Source organism: Macrotis lagotis, chromosome X, assembly GCF_037893015.1.
Source record: "Macrotis lagotis isolate mMagLag1 chromosome X, bilby.v1.9.chrom.fasta, whole genome shotgun sequence".
In the NCBI taxonomy this organism is placed as follows: Eukaryota; Metazoa; Chordata; class Mammalia; order Peramelemorphia; family Peramelidae; genus Macrotis; species Macrotis lagotis.
In genome coordinates this window covers 381,778,578-381,800,474 of record NC_133666.1, presented here as the reverse complement: position 1 = coordinate 381,800,474, position 21,897 = coordinate 381,778,578, and positions in this window count along the sequence as shown.

Below are 21,897 nucleotides of genomic sequence, written 5' to 3'. Positions count from 1 at the left end.
AACCATCTTATAGAAGAAACAAATAATAAATAATAAATTTCATCAAGAAAAAAGATGTGTTAGTTGTATAGTTATGGGTTCAGTAATGTTGATAGGTGTTATAATGTCCTCTGTAAACATGGCAACATCTGTATTACAACTCAAAATCAGAAGGTTGAAGTAGAGATAATATGAAGAGTTAAGTAAAAATGTTACCAATGAATTACAAATTCAAAGTAAAACTAATTAGGAATTTTAGCACGTGTTAACAGGATTGAGAGATACCATTGTGGATGTCAGGGAAGAACTGGATATATTAGAAATCAGAATGAATAAGAAATGTGATTACTGATATTCTTTTTGTATCACTCCTGTGCCTTGGAATTCTTCACAATATAATTGGACAAGAATTATAAATAATTTCCATGGTATATGGAAAAATATAGCTATAGCCCTAGATATAGAAGATCTTAATGCTATTATCAATGCTATAGATAGAACTACTTTGTATAGGGAAGAAAATATAAATTTAAGCAAGAATATGATTGGTTTTCTTTTCCCCTTGTAATTGTTACATGGTTACATGGTATTATTTCTGTTTTCAGCTTTGTTGTAATTATGATTATTGATCATTTGTTATTTGCCTCTCATTTTAAAAACTATCTATGCTCTAACTAATAGGGTGGGCTTCACATTCAAGGTGTTAAATGCCAGAATAGCACATATTGAGGAAGGTTTATAACATTCAGAGATGTACAAATTGCTGCCAAGAATGGTCTGAAGTCAGATAAGATGACTGATGTACCTACCAAACTGTATACTTAAGGTCTTTATAATGATCTCAAAGTTATAACATCTTTGATGACACAAGTATGGGTTGAAGGGTTGAAAGGTTGAAGACTTAGCTCATGCAATTGTGGGTTGTTGTGTTCAAACAGAAAAGGGGGAAGTATTGAGGGCTGCATGAGGAGTCTGGATGAAAGGTCATTATGACTTGTTCTGAGCTCATGTGACCCCCTTGCAGAAAGCTTTCCACAGAACTCTGCTGTGATAACACACCTACATCAATGCATGACTTCAGTTGTGTGAAAAGCCTTGTAACCAAACATCTTGGGAAAGATTGCATCCTACATAAATCTGAGAAACGTCCTGGACTTGTTCATCTTGTATGTTAATGTTGTGATTTTCTGCTATAAAGTGCTGTCTGATTTTCTGAATAAATGGTACTGCTAGTTGTCCTACTTGCAACCCCACCCACTTGAACATGTTTCATTTCTCTCCTGAGCCATATCACTCTCCCTGCAGGTCAGGGGCACCTGACATAAGATTACTGGTAAATATACTGAAAAAGTTCCAAAGAATCACATTATTTCAAAGTTGAAAAGGACCTGAGAAGTCATCTAATCCAACCATACATTAATTTAAATATAACATATACTTCAAATGGTTTTGTAACTTCTATTTGAAGACCTTAAAGTTGAGAAAACCTACCACTTCTTCAATAATTTATTGAAATTTTGAACAGATAAAATCATTAGAAAACTTTTAATTATATCACCTAAATTTGCCTTTTTGGAACCTTCAAACAATTGCTTCTGGTATTGTCCTCCAGTACCAAAGGGAACAAGTCTTATCCCTTATTCTTACAATAGCATTTCAAATACTTGAAGTCTTTGAATAGTCACTGTTTTCTTCCTGAATCTCCATTACTAAAGACTGATAATGCCCAGTTTCTTCAATCTCCATTCACACCCAAGTTATAACCATTACTCAACATTACAAATGCAATAGTTTAAAAAATAATGAACAAGCTATATGATTTTAATATATGTTGAAACTTTGAAAAAGTAAAATCCTGATTGTATGGAAATCTCAAAAAGTATAGACATAGGAGAGTCTTTCTTTAAAATGCACAAAAGCATATTAACTAGAATTAAGAACTAGAATTATTTGCAATAGAGCAACACTAGAAGATTTCCTAAACCAAAAAAGGATTAAAAAAAATTGCTACTTCTCACCATTATTATTTGTCATAGTTCTATTTTAATTATAGCAATAATGCATGGGAACAAAATCAAAGTATAAACATTAGAAAAGAAGAAACAGAATTTATTTTTATTTATAGACAACTCAATAGTGGAATTAGAAAATACCAGAAAATTCACAAATAAAGTAATTAGGATCATTTAAATTGTTGAAATAAAATTATAGGATACAAAATAATTTCATATAAATCAGTATAATTTCTATCCAATATTATTAAGAACAGAAAAATGATTTAATAAATTCTATTCAAAATAATCTCAAATATATATGTCTGGGAATTAATCTACTAAAACACATGACACTATGAAGCAGTCATTATAAAATAATGGAAAAGCTTAAATATTATAGAAAGGGCCCATATTTGAACCTTGTTAACATAAAAAAAATATAGTATTCAAATTAGTTTACAGATTCAACACACACTAATCTACTCAACAAGGGATTATTATATATAGCATAGCAAGACAATAACTTCATTTGGAAGATCAAAAATTGTATAAGCTTAAAGGAAATGAGAAAACATTTAAGTGAATTTGACAAAGCAATATCACATGTCAAATTATACTATAACCAACATTCATCAAAACTATTTTCTATTTTCTTAAAATAACAGCCAATCAATATAACAGAATAGTAAGGATCAGAGATAAGGGACCTTAAAGGGCAGTTAGACCATCAAATTTCATAATTCTATTGAGAGAAATGAGACCTAGAAATTTTAATTTACCTAAAATTAAATCTTTGTCACAAAGTTCCAGTCTTTCTTTTTCAATCAAATCTAAGTGTCCCTGATCATGAATTGACAATAACTAAATCATTTGTTTCTTCATATCATTATAATCATATATCATTGATCTTTTGGCTGCATGTTATTGTGGACTTATCAGACATAAAATGAAGGAACTAATATATTTTGTACTAATGTTTGGGTTTCAGTTGGGCTAGTATACTTTGAGGGCCCTTCTAATGCTTGGTGGATATTATGAATCTGTGATTATTCTTCTCTGATCACTACTACTTGAAGTAAAATCACTTGGTTTGGTGGAGAGAACAACAGAATTGAAGTCAATAGAGATCTCTGACATGAGCTATGTCATCATGGATAAATCAGGTAAACTCCCTAAACTTCTATCCTCATTGGAAAAGATAGGATATTTTGAGGTTCAAATGTATCTAAAAATACTTTAAAAATATTATTGTTATCCCTTAATGCCCTTTGTTGCTCACTTACTATATAAACATTCATATTAATGAATAGATGGGTTTGGTATGGGATGCTCTATTACTGTTTTTGAATAATTATTCAAATATTTATAGAGTTTAAATGTTTTTCTTTTCTTTTCTTTCCTTGTTAAGTTGAGGCATATGCTGCAAGTATGTTCCAGGTTGGAATTTTGCCCAAAATAATGATGCAACAATAAGCAGATTGACAAGTGTTTGGTACTTTCAATTAAACTGTCTATCATATAGTAATTATTGAGAATCATAGAGGATATTCAGAAAACAATTATACAGGTCAATAAGAATAGACATAACAAATTATGGTAGGAAATTAGGAGACTTTTCCTTATTTCCCCTACTTAAATGAAAGCTACCTTTTGTTTCAGCCCATCATTTCCCTTTCAAGGTGAGAGTTTGTATTTTTCTTAGAGAAGGTTATGATAGAGAAAAATTGATTTTTTTGTTGTTCAGTCATGTCTAACTCTTTGTGGCTCCATTTGGGGTTTTCTTGGCCAAGATACTAGAATATTTTGTCATTTCCTTCTGTAGTTCATTATAAGAATGATATAAACAGGGTTAAGTGACTTGTCCTGTAAGTATCTGAGACCAAATTTGAATTCAGGAAGGTGAATCTTCTAACTTCAAGTTTCCCATTTTATTCACTGTGTCACCTAACAGTCTCCAAAGATTGAACTTTAAAGAATATTAAATAATAATCTTTAATTATGTTGGGATCTGAAATACACTCTTTGAATGTCTAGAAATATGACTTCATCATTGTGGATCCTATCCTGTCTGGAGGTTACATCTACCAATGCAGATAGGAAATTCAATAATAATTAATATTTTCAAGAATTTTCTGTGTCTTGGGTTCTTCACAGAACCCATTTCTAGAGTAGTTCTCTTTGTTTCTTCCCCATCTCCACTCCCCACAGAGGGTGTTACCAACACATCGTCATCAACCTTTGCCTCACCAGTGCCAGCCCTAGGCACAGCTCCAGCCAAGATCCTGCTAATGGGCTGTCTGAGCTGCTTCCTCTTATAGGTAGTAAGGCTGCTGGGGGTCAGTTATGAGTAGTGGACAGAGCAGCAGCATGAAACAAGGCTATGCCCCTGATTCCAGGATCATCTTTCTGATGATTGTTAGCATCAACTTTGCATGTTAGCTGCTGGTGGATCCTTGTAGGAAAAATGAGACCAGTAGAATTGAGGAAGTGATGGTGATGGTGACAGAATTTGCACCCTCCAAACATCATTCACCCATCCCCTTGAAGTATCCAACCACTGCAATGTAGTACTCAGGACTGTAGGATAGAAGCAAGAGACCCAAGATGTTCCAGATTCTGATCTATAGATGTCTGCAAGGAAAATGGACAAAATAGAATTTTCTATTCTTTTTTACCCAGGCCTGCCTCTCCCTTTTATTTATAAATACTAGAACCTAAGCCCTTCTGACTCTGAAGTCAGTGATTTTTCTACTGTACCACACTGCCTCTCAAGACAGTTAAATGGCATAAGTATCCCTGCCTTTCAAAGTTCCCATTGCAGGCAGTTTGAAAAAAGAAATAACTGTATCTATATTTTATGTTTAAACCAAAAGTTCATAGTTATTCTTAAAATGGGAAGCTTAAACCTGATAAATTAATTAAACAATTTTACCTTTCCCTAAGACATCTGTATTCTCTATTTCAATGATACTGAATTCATAAACAAAAAATAAAAAATAAATTATAAGTGAAAGTAAATCTTATACAATATCTCAAACTTCTATCAACATCTAGCTTATGAGTCCTTATATCTTTTCTCCTCAATACAATCTACAAGAACTAGAGTTTTGGTTAGTTAGGCCTCTGAGTGTGCATAGTATTTTTGTAGTTCTGCTTTTCTCATTCCATATCACTTCATATTGCTTTCTGTATTTATTTTTATATTCTTCAACATTGTCATATCTTATTTTATTCCATTGCATTCATGTAAAATATTTGTTCAGTAATCCCATGAATAGTGGATGTGTAATTCTAATTTGAATTGTTTTTCTTTTTTTGGTTGAGATGTTGCTGTAAATGTAACAGGATGCTTACTTTGGATTTTGACAATTTGACTAATTTAAAAGAAGCAAATGCAAAAACAAAAATAAGGATTTTATATTTAAGAAACATTAAGAAAGTGCAAGAGATAAGGTACTTAGAACACTTATGGCTTTAACATCTTATTGCCCAACAGCTACTTTGCATGACTGACAAGGATTCTAGAGTTGATAGGAAGATCTAAACTCCAGAGATGTTTTGTGATATTGAACAAATATCAGTTGTCTATTTATGGTTCATTTAGGAGAAATGAAGATTTTGTTATTCACCATAAAATGATGTTTTTCATTGAAATAAACCTGCTTTGAATCAGTCTTTGTGAAAAGAAGGAATTCTGTTTTTCTGCCCTGTGGTCTGATGCTTGGAATTGCTTACTAGCCATAGAAAAGTTTTATAAACTTCCTTTGGATTCATATTTTTTTGAAAGATTTGACGAATGATAAGAAGACATTACTATTTTCTCACTAGTTGATGTTGTCTAGAAAGCAGGATCCCCTTACTTTTCAGTTGAGGATGCAGAAATGGAAAAACCCAATGAATCAAAAGCTAAAAATCACTTTTCCTTTTCTGAAACAGCATAACCCTATGGCAGAGGAGACAAAAGAAGCCCAATCAAGGGACAAGCAGAAAAGCAGCACCCTGGAGCGGAAGAATGATCCAAGTAAGCAGCAGAGTCAAACGATCAACATTAACAATCCACCCAATGAACTTTATGTGAACTTTTCCTGAGAAAAAGAAATAATATTAGGTCCCATGATTAGAGAATTGTGAACCGCTTTGGGCACATGGGCTCTCTATACATATGTATAAAGTCATACCTAAAATCTGGGCTCACTCTCACCCACAGACAGAGTATGAGGATGCAGCCCAGGTTTATGAGTGGAGTATTTTGTTATATTTATTCTTCCTTTGCATTCTATTTAGAAAAAAATGTTTTGATTATGGAATAATTAAGCAGGGTAAATTTTAATATAGGAAGTATTTCAGTAGGGGCTCAGTATCCAGAGTAATAGGAGAACAGTAGTCACCTACACTAGTTACTTCCAGAACCCTGAGAAAACAAAAAAAAGTATTTGCAAACCTCCTTAAGCAAATTCCCAAGTTGTTAGTGTGGTAGCATAAGCTGTGCTAATTTGTGTAAAAGTGGAATAGTGGTGGGGGAAGACGAGGATCAATTCATACTCTTGCTATTCTGTAGAGATTTACTTTCTATGGGGCAACTGAACTGCTTCTCAATTGGATATTTTTTCTAGTTGTACAGGGGTCCACTTTTTCATCTTGGTAATTTGGAATATTATTAGTATGTTTCCATTTTAAGTCATATAAATTACTGCAATGTAACTTTTGATGTAAGTTTGAATGCTTAAATATTATTACCTACTGATTTATTGCCATCATATGTATGAACAGTGGATATTGTTGCTGAAGAGCACTAGTGCCTTGTAATGAATGCACAGCAACAATATCCACTATTCATACATATGATGGCAATAAATGAGTAGATAATAATATTTAAATATTCAAAGTTACATCAAAAGTTACATTGCAGTAATTTATATGACTTGATGTAAGAAATCAAGACAATGAAAACCTTTTGCAAGATACTTTGATAATTTAGATAGATATGAAGAAATCACTAAATAATATAAATCACATAAAACCTTTGTGCTTCCTTTCCTTCCTCTCTTCCTTCCTTGCTTCCATTCTTTCTTCCTTCCTTTCTAGCTTTTCTTTCTCTCTTCCTTTCTTCTATCCTAATTGAGAATATAAACTTTTCTAACATTCCTAATAAAAAAGGAGTTAGGGGAAGTTGATTCTTGTCTATTATTATCGAGTACCAAAATGATATCACTATGTTAAAGAGAAGTTACAGTTATTGATCAGACCAGTACAAACTTAGAACACTCTGCCACAGGTTAGGCACAAATAGTCCATGCGAACACCTGAGGTAGGTTCTCCAAACTATTGTATCTCATATTTCTTTGAACTATTTCAATTATTTTTTGCTCATAGAGCTCAGCACCCTCTCTGATGAGGGCACAACATACTGGGTAGTCCTGTACCAGTGTCTCCCTCACTACACAATAATCCCAAAGTTCTTAAGAGAGACATTGAGAGTGTCCTTGTATCACTTTTTCTGATCCCCCAATAAGCCCTAAGTGAATTCTCCATAAAATAGCTGTTTTTATGTTTTGCATTGTAACAAAGTAGACAGTCCAACAGAGTTGCATTCTGTAGAAACATTTGAATGCTTGTCAATTTAACTCAAGAAAGGACTGCAGTGTCTTCTCCTGCCAGATGATCATCAGAATTTTCCAAAGACAATTTAAATGTAAGTGTTTAAATTTCCTGCAATGTCACTGGTATATATTGCCCAGGTTTCACAGGCATACAAGAGTGAAGTCAGCACAATGACTCTGTAGACCTTCAGTTTGGTAGTCAATCTAATACCCCTTCTCTCCCACACTTTTTAAAAAAAAATTATATTGGGGCAGCTAGGTGGTGCAGTGGAAAGAGTACTGGTCCTGGTAGTTCAAATTCAATCTCAGATATTTAATAATTATCTGTGTGACCTTAGGCAAGTCACTTAAACCATTGCCTTGAAAAAATATATTTATTTTTTGATTTTTTGTTTTAATTTTTTGCAAAGTAATATGGTTAAGTGACTTGCCCAAGGTCACACAGCCAGGTAATTATTAAGGTCACATTTGAACTCAGGTCCTCCTGACTCCAGGGATGATGCTTTATCCACTGTGCCACCTAGCTGTCCCCACCTATATTTTTTTAAAGCCTTCCAAATTGGGAGCTACCTCTGGCAATGCATGAATCAACTTCATCAACAATATGTATCTCAGGGGCGACTAGGTGGCCTAGTGGATAAAGCACCGGCCTTGGAGTCAGGAGTACCTGGGTTTAAATCTGGTCTCAGACACTTAATAATTACCTAGCTGTGTGGCCTTAGGCAAGCCACTTAACCCCATTTGCCTTGCAAAAACCTAAAAAAAACCCAATATGTATCTCCCTGGAAAGTACACTACCTGGGTAAGTGAACTTATCCATCTTATTCAAAACTTTTCCATTTGCTGTAACCAATAGTTCCATATGTGGATGGTGTGGTTCTGGCTGATGGAACACCTATATTTTCTTGGTATTGTTAGCAAAATTAGCACAAACAGCAGAATATTTGATTCATATATTTTTTACATCTCAGCTTCAGTGGTTGCATTGAGTGCACAATCATCTGCAAACAGAAAATCATGCATCCTTATACACTGGTTTTGGCTTGTAATCCTTTTCAGTTGAAAATAACTAGAAGTTCAGTAGCTGATTCTCCTCATTTGATAACTTGGCTGACAAGATCAGACTAAAAACCATGGGACCAAGGATACAACCTTGCTTCTACTTATTGGTGACTGGGAATTTGTGAGAGCATCATCCACAAACCAGAACTGAGGCAAGCATGTCATCATGAAATTATTGTACAATATTGATGAATGTCTCCTAGGCAGCCAGATTTTGAAATAATTTTCCATTAGCTATCATGATTGACAGTATCAAAAACCTTGGTCAGATATACAAATATATCTCTATACAAATAGACCTCTGTTGTACTCCTGGCATTTTTTCCTGGAATTGTTGGGCAAGAAGCACCATATCAACTGTTTCTAGACCTTTTCTAAAGTCACACTGACTCTCAGGATAGTGAACATCTTCCAGGTGAAGGATCAACTTATTAAAGAGGACTCTTGCTAGAATCTTGCCAGAGAACTACCTATGATTATCACAGGACAATCTATTCCCTTTAAGTGAGATGGAGAATGGACTCCTGGAGTATAATCTCCTCATTCCATATAACCTGAAAAATTTCATTCAGTTTTTGTATGAGCAATGAAAACTCCCACTTTATAGATATCATCTGAAATAGAATCCGCACTAGGTACTTTACCACATAATTGAAACCTAATGGCATTCAAAAACCTCTTCTTCAGTTGGAACTTTAGTTTGGGAAGGATTGACTTCTACATGAGGTAAACAGTAAATGGCTTCGGTATTGATTGATGATAGTTTGTTAAATATACCATAGGGGCAGCTAGGTGGTCTAGGGGATAGAGCAGTAGTTCTGGACTCAGGAGGTCCTGAGTTCAAATCCAGCCTCAGACAATTGATACTAACTCTATGGCCTTGGGCAAGTCATTTAACCCCATCGTCCCAGAAAAACCAAAAAAGAAAAAAAATAACCCTATGGAAGTGTTCAGTCCATCTCTCTGAGATCAGATCCCTATCACTAATCAATGTAATTCCATTAGAACTAAATAGTTGAGATGCACCATATATGTTTGATCCATTGAATTGTTATTATCTACATAAAACTGAATTTCATCTAGATTTTTAATGAACCAAGAATCTTGCATCTCTCTAAAGTTGTACTTTATTTTTGATGGAATTAATGCTTCCTTCTTAGAAATGGGTAAGCTATCCTGATTAAATCCTACATAATTCTCCTTTTTCATTTAGCAGCTTATTCCTCAAACTAGTCTTGATTTTTGTGAGTATTTTAATCTGGATGAGCAAATGCAGTCCTGAACAACAAATACCTGAAAGTTTCTTGTTCCTTTTCTGCTCCTCTGTTGCCGATTCTATACTGGCTCAAATTTCTTTCCATTTCTCTCCAAGTGAGCAACCAACTGTTCCTGCTCAGAGAAGCACTATGAACTCTTGACATTAATTCTTCTGGTAGTCATTTTATGGTGGGGCCACTGCTTGAGTTGAATGTAAACATTTAGTTTGGAGAGAATAAGTCTGTGATCAGTACAGTAGTCTGCACCACACATTATCTTCACATCCTGTTTGTCTTTTTTCCTTACAATTCTTATAATCTTCTTATAGCTACATGTGAAGGTATATCCAGGAAGTTTTATTGCATTTAGGTATATGGGCTACAGTGTTTATGATGAGAAGGTCATAAGGTGTACAAGTCTTCAGTAGTAAATGACCATTGCTGTTGTTATTTCCAACTTCATTTCTCCCAAGGACTTCCTGCCATGTCTAGAGTAGTTTGGACCTTACTAAACTTGTCTTCTTTTGGTACATTTATGATAAGGGTTTCCAGATCTTCATAAAATTTCCTTTTGAACTCAACATGGTTTGTCATATTGGTACCATAGGCACTGATGATGGTGACATGGCATTTTCCTACAACTGGCAATCATAATCACGAACCTGTCAGTCACTCATTTCGGTAGGTATACAAGTGATGCTCTCTTTCCACTCCAGAAAGACATGCATCTAACTCCAACTTTAGTAAGCTGGTCTTCATTTGGCAGGTCTTTATTTGTCAGTCTTATTTCACTCAATGGGGGCTATTTGGATGTGATATCTGCTAAGTTCTCTCACAAAAAGAGCTAATTACATTTCATGTCTATTGGATCTTGTGCTTTCTATGTGCACACATTTCATGTCCTGATGATGAGTGGAATCATCTTTGAAAAATATTTTGCACATTGTTTTATGTTTCAACTATGAGATAAGCTTCCTTCCTGCTGTGGTAATTAGGCCAGGTTTGGGTAAGCAGACAATTTTTAGAGCAACATTTCCAGCTTCTTCCTCACACCAGAAGTGAGCAGAGAAAAATTTAAGACTCCCATTGCTTTGAAGACTTTAAAATAATCCCATTACTGCTTGTTGTAAGGAGATGGAATTATGGCCTGGGTCACATGTGTGACCATACTTCTCACTGTATCCACACTTGCTACTTCATTGCTTCATTACTTACCACAGGACTTTGAGATAGGTAAAAAGGATAAAATGATGTGGCTGATCACTTTTAATTTGTGCATAAATTGATTGTAAGTGAGGCAGAGTTACCTGAAGTTCTTGGCATTCATTCTCTCTTCCAAAGTCATCACAATCCAGTGGCAAGACAGAATCAAGACAACTGGTAATGGCTTGAGATGCATTGAGTGATCTTGGCATCTTCAATGTCTAACTAAACTAGAGATGTTCCAAAGAATCTGTTTCAACTGCCTTCATGGTCCTGGGAACAAATTGTTCTCATTCATCTATTCCACCAGGAGAAGTCTTCACATACTTGGGGCAGACATCTCCCTAACTCACCAATGAGGTTGAGGCCTATGTTTTATCAGAGTGTGACCATTGTTCATGCTACAACTTCTTGGAGTCACAGGTGAGTGTTAGGTGACTCAGGTGAATATCAAAGGTGGAAAGCAGCCTAGAAATAGAACTCAGCAGTCTTCAAACCAGAGGTACTTGTCTTCCTGGATCATACCCTACATCCCATGGTAATAGGACTAACACTACAACATCATAGCTGAAAGTGCTATATTACCAGACAAAAGTAACCACATTTTGATCATTTTGTACAATCAAAACAATGGTTTGAGTGTAATATCTAAACAGAAAAACATGAATTAATTTGTAAAAATTCATTTCATTCTAGTATTAGGAATGTCTTCTCAGGTGTAGATCACAAAACCAAGCAAAACATTATTTCTGGTTGCTCATACTCATGGGAAGAAGCTTATAGGAATTCTGAGAAGAAATGTCACATCATAAAAGACTGCTCTACTGGGAGTATCTGGTAGGCAAGGGATTAGTGCTCATGATCATCTGATATAAAGAAGAAACACCTGAGGTTTTTCCTCAATACACCTACATCTAAGTCTAGATCTATTGTGTATCAATAAAGAATCATGCTGAATCAGTGTGAAAGAAGCTGAAATCTAAAAAGTATTAGGAAAATAGAGAGAGGAGCCAGGAACAAAGGTTTTCATGAACCCTAGACAACACAAAAATGATTTCATTCTAAGTTAAATCACAATGTATTAAAGTTAACATGAATGTTAAAATACAATCACTAAAGCAAATCTGTTTTCTATTAGAACTGGAGACTAGATTGCCATAATGCTTCTATGAAAAAATTTAAATAGATTGATCAGTTACCCTTTAGGGGCTCACAAAATCATTTGATTAAAGGGCATAAATTGCTTTACAGCACTAAGTGTAAAATGACACATTGCATCTTATTGTAAAAGACTTCTGATATTAAATTGACTTGGCTATTCAGCAGCTAAATAGAATGTTCACATTATTTTGATTATTAGACATAATTGAAAACTGATGGTTAACTATAGGCCTCTATTATTTATATGTAACTTATTTTATAGAAATATAATAAAGGGCAATTACATCAGTTGTTTGTTGAAATATCAATAGTATTAATCTTTTATATACAGTCATCTGTTACTTGAGAAATAATTTTGAACAACTAGGGAGTTCTAGCCAAGTTCAAGTCAAGAGAAAAAGTATATTTAAATCTTATTTCAGATTAAGCCCGGGAAAATTAATTGTGGGGAAAGCAGCCTAGAATTTCAATAGACTGAAATTAATCTTTTATTTTGGGTAATTCTAAACAATAGTATTTATTCAAGAATGTATTGATTCTAATGTTGGACTCCACAATTATTTATTTTCCAAAGAGCATCTTAATAGACCCTTATGAATTGCATGTTTCTTTAAAACTTGAACAAAAGATTTTCTTTTTAAAAAAGAGATAATTTTAGAATCTGAAGACTGTTTCTGTCTTTAGCTGAATCCCTGGAAGATTGGGATACTTTGAGTTCATTTTATTAGCTTTGGTTCTCTTTATTAATCATAAAGCTATATCTTATTATTTTAATGACTGAATTTCAGGCTTGCATATAAATTTTTTGGATTGAATTTATTTATATGTAAATATGACTCAATGAACTTGTTGATTTCTGTGACACTATCAGTTTCTTGATAGTGCTTAAATATTTCCTTCTTCAGTATTTTCAGTAGCTATGATGTTGCCAATTTGAATTCTATCTAGAATTGGTTCATCACCAGACTAGTCACAAGGTAAAAAAGTTTTTGGCCACAGCAAAGCAGACTACTAAAATATCAAAGTCTGTTCTATATCAGGAGAGATGTGATCTGAAACTTTAATGCCTTGTGACTAGTCTGGTGATGAATAAATCCTAATCTGTTGCTCAATTGTTTCAGCTATATTCAACTCTTCATGATCTCATTTGGGATTTTCTTGGCAAAGATACTGGAGCAGTATGTCACTTCCTTCTCCAGCTCATTGTACAGGTGAGGAAATGTGGTAAAAAGGGTTAATAGGATGACACAGTTAGTAAGTATCTGAGGCCAGATCTAAATTTAGTAAGGTGGATATTCATGACTTTAGTTCTAACACTCTGTCTACTCTGCTATCTAAATGACCTTATTCTAATTAAACTAGGCTGATTCTTGAGCATTCAGTTTGTTTGAGAGCTTAAAACTGGAAAAGTCCCTAGACAGTAGGATCTACCAGAATTTTCTCTGCTTTAGAGCTGAACCTCAACTTATTATCAAAAGGAGGTCTTTAAATAAGCCAAATAAATTCATACTGAAACTGAAATAAGCTAACTGGATTTGTCAACCAAAAAATTAATACAAGAGATCCTGTAAAAAAACTTGCCTAGAATATAATAATTTAGGTAGTAGACTTGTGAACAAATTATGGTGAAATGTCCCAAAGACCTCCTGAGATTTTAACTGACTTTAGTTATATAAAGATTAGAAATTGGTTGGGCAATCAACCCATCTTAGAACCACATTGTCATAGTAGCATAGAATCTCTGGTATTGAATGATTCATAAAGGATCACTGAACTAGAAAGGAAATGAGAACTCATTTAATCCAGTTCTCTTATTTTACAGATGAGGATGCTTAGTTGCAGAGAGTTTAAAGGATTGTTTTATGTCCTGTAGGTAGTAAGAAGCAAAGTCAGAATTTGAAGCTATGTTCTCTGAACAGAAGAAGGATAGAGACTTGATGTCTCTGCTTTTTTCTACCCCCTAATTTTAATGGGAAAACAAAAAATTTATTGTTGAAAACCAGAGGTTTACAAACTAAGAAGTTTTAAATAATTATTAGGAAAATAGTCATTATTTAACTTAGAAATTAACCTTAAGAAAATATAAAGTTGAAAGGTTTGTGTATAGATATGAAGAATTAATCATAAACTGTTGTTGATTAATGGAAACCTTCTTGGCAAATGCTTTCACTCTGTTCCAGTTTTGAATGTTTTCATTTGTCCAGAATGAAAATCAAATGTTCAAAGACGATCAGATACCATCATAATCAGCCACAAAGGATGCTGATTAGTGATCCAGTGGCATGTCCTACTGGGGCAGCTTCTAGGAAACCAAAATCATTTGTGTTCCAGTGGTGGTGGTATGGTTGCAGAGTTGAATATAACAATTCAAGCTCCTTACTGATGATTTGACCATCGAGAGACAAGTTTGAATGTGCCATGTTGTTGTCAGAAAATCATATACTGGAGCTTTTGCATAGTATTGCTGGAATGCTATGGCACCTCACATGTACAGCAGGGAAACCATATCCATAAGGTCAAGGATTCCTGGAGCATACACACATTCAACAGAAGTCCTGTTTCCTATGAAATCAGGCCATTGGGTTAAATAATTCTGGAAAAGTGAGAAGGATGATTTTGAACAACATTCCCCTCATTATAAGAAATACAATGTCCAAGTCATGCCATCATTAATTTGAAGTCATGGTCTTTTTCAATTATGAAAGACAACTACTGCTATCACAAATTTTATGCTTTTGTTAAAGAAAGAGTATTTGTGGATAAAAATCTACTGCAGGGGAGATGAAAGACATCATTTGCCAAGACTCTGAGCCAACAGAATTTGAGAACTTTCTATTGGTGCTTCAGTAGAATTTGTTTGTTGTTTTGGTTCCTTTCTAAAAGACCTGAGAAAAGTCTCTGAGTGACTCTGAGTCTAACCTAGAAATTATAGATTCATTAGAATGATGTCTAACAAAAAGTACTTGGAGTTCAGGACAATAATATATATTTGGACTCTATGTGTTTAGGAGCATCTAAGAGTCTAATTACAAGCATTAACATTCCAAAGACATCATTAGAAAAAATCAGAAATACTTTGTTGCTATTTTCTTGCTATGCCATCCATTAAATGAATTTACTTTGTGTCCTTTAGTTGACCATTATAGGTAAACATGAGTTAGAGCCTATAACCTATAGTTTTAAAGATATGTGTTCCCAGAGAATATTTTGGACCTATAGTAATGATAGGATCCCACCCTGTAAGTTTTGAGGAGTTGCCCCAGGCTTCTACAATTGTGATAGCTTTGTAGAGCAAATCTAAATTGAAGAAATTTTATATTTCCACAGGATTCTTCACAATTAGATAATTTGGACTTCAGGAAAGGGAAGTAATGTCACCTCATAAATCATTCTACCTGACAATGAAGAGGTGCTGGAGTAGAGGTAGCTTTGCATATCAAATAACTCTCTGTAGTTCCATTCTCCCGGGGGGAAGTTCTATAAGATGAGAAGTTGGTCTCTTGTGAAAAGATTCATAATGAGAAGTTCAGAGTATATATAATTCAGGCAGAGTCCAATGAAGGTTGAATTGTGCTGCACACAGATATCAAATGATGGATTTCTTTAAAGTACTGGAGAGGATGTAGTATTAGGTCAAAGTCACATCAGTGGGAGTTTGTCCTGGGAGATAGCTTATAATTATCAATATAGAATCCAATCTGCAAGGAGATAATTGACATAATAACATCCAGCTCTTAAATTTTGGTTGACTTGTTTGTCTCTGGGGATAATGAGGATTTAAAGCAATATAGAAAATTTCTCATAGTTTGTGCCTTGAAGTAGAGGAGAGGTAGTTCTACATTACTGAGCTTTTTTTTTTTTGAGGTAACAAAATCTTTTCCTTTATTTTTTTCTTTTTTGTTTGCTTTGTGTTTTTTTCAAGGCAATGGGGGTTAAGTGACTTGGCCAAGGTCAAAAGCTAGGCAATTATTAAGTGTCTGAGGCCCAATTTGAACTCAGATGCTCCTGAATCCAGGGCCAGTCCTCTATCCACTGTGCTACCTGGCTGCCTCACTCAAAGTCTTTTCAAAATACAAAATTATCATCCTTAAAGCTGCTTTGCCCCTCAAATAGTGTCTGAGATTATAGAAAGAAAATCTCAGTAGGACAAAGGACCTTTAATGGATTTTATGATTTTGTTGAAAACCACAGTCATTTATAAAGCATTTTCTCAAAATTGCTGCAATTTCTTTTGTTAATTGATTAGTATAAACTTATTTATATTGTTTGTCAATAGAAATGGCTTGTGATGTACAATTGTTATGTTGATGCACAGACTTTTCATATGTTAGAAATACAGATCAACAAAGTATTATGTACACATCATAAACAGTAATTGCTATCATAAGGATTAAAGATAAAAATACCTATTTTATTTTATGATAATAATAAAAAATAGCTCACATTTATTTATTGTTTTAAAATTTCCAAAATGTTTTGCAAATACTATCTCATTTCATTCTAACAATAACTTGATACTATTATTATCTCCAATCTTCATATGAAGAAACTGAGGCAGACAGAGATTAAGTGATTTGTCTAGGGTCACATGACTAGCAAGAATCAGAGGATGTCTCACTACTTGTGTGATTTTGAGCAAGTCACTTCCTTTTCTGAGGTAGCTGTGAGGAATGCTTATTAAAAGGAGAGGAACAGGAAGAATGGTAACCATCTAGGAAACTGATGTAATTATTTAAGTGATAATGAAGATCATAATTAAGGTAGTAGTCATGTGACTACAGAGAACAAAGACAAGAGAAATGTCACAGAAGACATGGGAAAAGAGAGTATCCACAATAATGGGTGATTAAGGTATTCAAATGAAAGTTAGGTTTAGGAGAATAAGGATTGAGAAAAGGTCAGGAGACTTAGCAATTATAGCTAGATCTAGATTAGTGTAAATGATGGATGCCCTGAAGTTATCTTATGTATTCCAGTTTGCATTTATCCAATGTTATATTTATGTAGAATATATATATATATATATATATATATATGTGTGTGTGTGTGTGTGTAATATATTATATTTGTAAAATATGTAACTGGTCCAAGTTGAATAGAAAATATGGTATGAATTTGAATACTTTAAAAATGGAACAATTTCAGTGAATTCATTATTTGTAGTGATCAGGAGGTGCAACTTAGAGAATAGGTTCAGTAATATTTTAGGACCAGAAATCATATTGTAAAGCTTTGAGATGTGAGGAATATAACCTCTGTAGATGTATTTTTTCTAGGAGTCTGGCAATAGAAAAGAGGCAAAATCCAAAATCAGTAGTATGAAGGAATGGCAGAATTATATGGAGAGGTTTTTTAAAAAAAATGTTTCATTCATTTATTGGTTTAGAAAAAAGGGGATTTGTAGGAGATAGGGAAGGAGTCAATACTGAAAGAATTAAAAGAGTTTAATGAACCAAAGTAAGCTCTGAAGAAGGGAAAGAAATGATCAAGAATTAGAAGTAAAGAGACAATCTGGAAAGTTTAAGGTCTACTCTCTCCTCTGAGGTAGGAGCAAAGGAAGTAATACTGCAGTGATCCATCAATCTTGAACCTTAAGACACCAAATTGCTTTCTGTATTTTCTGTGAGAGTGAGAAGGCTGGGTGGTATACAAGATTTGGAATCAGAAGACCTAGACTCAAATCCCAGATCTTGTGTTTTGTGACCTGGTCAAATCAATCTCTTGGCCTTATCTTGGTTTCCTGTAAAATAAAGGGATGAATAGATAACCTCTGAAAACCTTCTTAGTCCCAAATATTATGAATCACAAACTCATAACAGGGGAGATGAACACTTGTGCCATGATTGAAAATGCCTCCTTTCCTAGAACTTCAAGATAAAGGGAAACAAAGTCTTGACTTGCTCTTTTAAGTGAGACAAAGTCATACAAAGTCATCAGTTTCATTTTTTTCCTGAGTCATGAAAGTCTAGTGGCAAGACAAAAGTCAAGTTTACTGGTAATGGCTTGGGATATACCATAGTGTCTTTGATGAGTGATCAAGCTCTATGTTCTCCTCAGAGTCTGTTTCAGTCACTTTCATGTTGATTTGAATGGTTTTCATCTAACCATTCCACCAGGAAAAGTCTTTATATGCTTGGGGTCTGTTGGATTTGAGACCTATTGATTATCTTCATTGTGATTTAGTCCATCTGCTGAGATAGTTTACAGGGATGTGTGGGATATTCACGGAAGATTAATTAGCATTTCTGGTGTGGGGGTTTACTGAGTCCTTTTCAGAGCTGTTCATGCATCTTCATCCAATTTTCACATGTGGCTCCAAGAAATTGTAGCATGGAAGATGAAGTGACAGATTTGGTGTGGAGAATGAATTTATTCTCCCATTCTCATGGGAGACCTAATCACTAATTCTTTATTGACAAAGCTATCCCAAGAGAATGCCTTTCTGCCAACACCTATATGCTTCATCTCCAAAGTAACTTGATAGGCAGTGATGATCTCCACTCCTACATGGTCATCACAGGATCCTGGAGAAGAGTCACCAATAGAAGCACCAAGTAGAACTTCTAAAGTTGGACAAACAGAAATTCCTATTTTATTTTTATGATTCTAAGTAGATGTTTCTTGAAACAACAATCCTTTCTTAATTCCATCATACCAGATTTGTTAGCTCTTATTTTCAACAATCCATATCTGCCTCTATTCTTCACTTTCTTGTGCCTTCTGGAACTCTAAAAGAACTAACAAACAAAGCAAATCCAAAGCAAAGAAATGAAATTCTGAGATAAACTCCTCAAAATTAAAGAGATATGATTTTGGGATATTATATTACCCAAGACTAAAAATGAAGTAATTATTATGACAATGTATTATAAATTCAATGATGCTACCTCTATATGCTACAAAACATCCAGATCAAATATCTTTCCAGAATTCTTCCCAATTCCTATTAGACATCTGCAACTGAATTTCCATCATATATCAAATTTAAAATGAAAATCATTATTTTCCCTCCAAACTCATCTCCCTTTAAGTCATTTAAATTCAACAAGCACTTATTAAGTACCTAGTAAGTATAATGCATGGTGCTAAGTGCTGATGATTCCTCCAAGCATCTTTATTTGAATTGAGAATAGCATTACTATTGGAATTATTCCATGTTTGAGAAGGATTAACATCTCTGGTGTGAGGGATTGCTCATCCCTTTTCCCGGGTTGTTCATATATCTTGGGTGTATCCACTTTCACCCAATTTAAAACTGTGATTACAGGAAACTCCAAGAAATTATGGAATACACAGCAACGAGGTCCTAGTAAACTGTCCTGGAAGACAGGTGAAACCAGTTTGAGAATAAGTGACAGATTCAAACCTATCAGTGAGTTGCAGGATATCTGCCCCAAGCATATGAAGACTTCCTGGAAGAATGGACTAATGAGAAACATTTTTTTCCTACAATATTTATGAAACTAGCTAAAGTAGATATTATAGATGGCTTAGAGCTTGGTCAGACAAGGGAAGAGACAAGGTCATCCACTGCATCCTAGGTCATTGCCAGTTGTCTTTACTCTTGTCTTGCTACTGGATTTTGATGACTCAGGAGGAGAGAGTGAGGCTGACAACTTTGCACAACTCACTTAAATTCAATGTACACACAAATTAAGGTATCACTTTCTGGTGTCATTGATCCTCCTAGAAAAAAAGGAAGAATAACAACCCATTATCATTCTAATCACTCAGATATAGCAATCATCCATTCTTTCCCCTCTTATCACATTAAATAAACATGAGTTTATTTAATTTACCATCCTATAGCTACCCCTAGCAAATTTCTATGTATATGTTCCTTTTTACTCACTCATACACCTTCTACTCTACCCTATGAGATATAATTTAGTATATTTTTCTCATAAACCTTTATAATACTAAAGAATATTCTTAGCTTAAAAATCACAGCCTGCATGATCTTTCTCTAACCAGCATTTCTACTATTATTCTATATTATGGTTTATTTTAATTTATATTCTAGTCAAACTCATCTTTTAGAAGTTCCCAGATCAAAATTTTCAGCTTCTTAATATCTTTCAGAAGATCATTTTGGGTGCCATAATGTACTTCATCCTCACCTTTGCCTCTTTTAAATACTCTTTTTCTCAAAAATGCATTTCCTTTGTGAGTTTCCCAAATATCCCAAATCAAGTCATAAGCATTTACTATGCTAAGTGCTAGGAATATAAATAAAAGTGTAAATACAGCCCCTCTGTTAGCTTACATTCCAATGAGAGAAGACAATACAGAAAAAGAAGCTGAAAATTAGAGGGGAAGAAGAGATGAAATTGTCCACTGAGGAGTCGTAATAGAAAAGGTCAAATGTAGTAAAAAATACAACCTGAAGAATAATGAAGACATGACTTTATTAATACTCTTCTAATTCAAATTGCCTTGTATCTACTTCACTGTGTATGTATTATGTAAACATAATAAAATCACAAGCTACTTGAAGGCAAAAAATTTTTTCTTTCATATTCTCAATGATTGATACAGTCCTTTGAACCTTTAATAAGTATGCATTTAATTAAATTGAGGAAAACAAGTGTGAAAATGTACAGATCTTTTGAGTTAAGCATAAGGGAAGGTGGCAGGGCTCACAAAAGATGGAACTGGTAAAAAAAGAAAGACAGGTTTTTTTTAACCTAAGAGAAAAGATGGTAGAAAAAATTTTGGAATATGGAGGCAAGAGGAGAAAGTTTAGAAGTCTGTACGATATAGTAAGTTATATGTGAAGCAACTGGAGAAACAAAGAGTGGCTATATAATAGTGGGGACCCTCTCAGTGTTAGTTATCAAAAAGTTATTTAGAATATTTTTGTGATTTAGCATTCAGCACCTTAAGAGAAGGAACAAGGAAGATGAATGGCGGATGTGATACAACAATTGAAAATTATCAGGGCATGAAAGACAAGTGAACTAAGGAGTCAAGGGTCAAAGACAAGGCCTTATTTTCCTTGTCAATATGATGTCAAGACTGTGATGAGAAAATGGGATAAAAATCTGCATATGCCTACTAAATGCCAGATAACACTTAGCACTTCACAAATATTTTTTTTCAGATGTTTCTGACTCTTTGTGATTTCATCTGGAGTTTTCTTGGCAAAGATATTGGAGTGTTTTGGCATTTATTTTCTTTCTTTCTTTCTTTCTTTCTTTCTTTCTTTCTTTCTTTCTTTCTTTCTTTCTTTCGTAGTTAGCATCACCCCTGTTTATTTCTTTTTCTCTGACTTTTACTCCAAAAATATCTTAATTTATTTATTTATTTTCATTCATATGCACATGCATATTTTTAAATTACAAAATTTCCTTCCACCTTCTCTTCTCTTCTCCCACACCCCTTCCCTCAGAGGCAAATAGTCATGTTAGCATTATACATACATATTTTGATAAACATGTTTACAGATTAGTTATTTTTGGTATGAGGAATTAGGATTAAGGGAAAGAGATAAATAAGAGATAATTTTTCTTAAGTGTTCATCAAGCGGTGAAGGGTTGGTGTGTGTGTGTGGCTTGTTTTGCTTTGATTTTCTTCCTCTAGTTTGGGATAAAATTGTCCATTGCCCGTCTAATACAATTGTCCTGGCTCTCTGAATTGCTG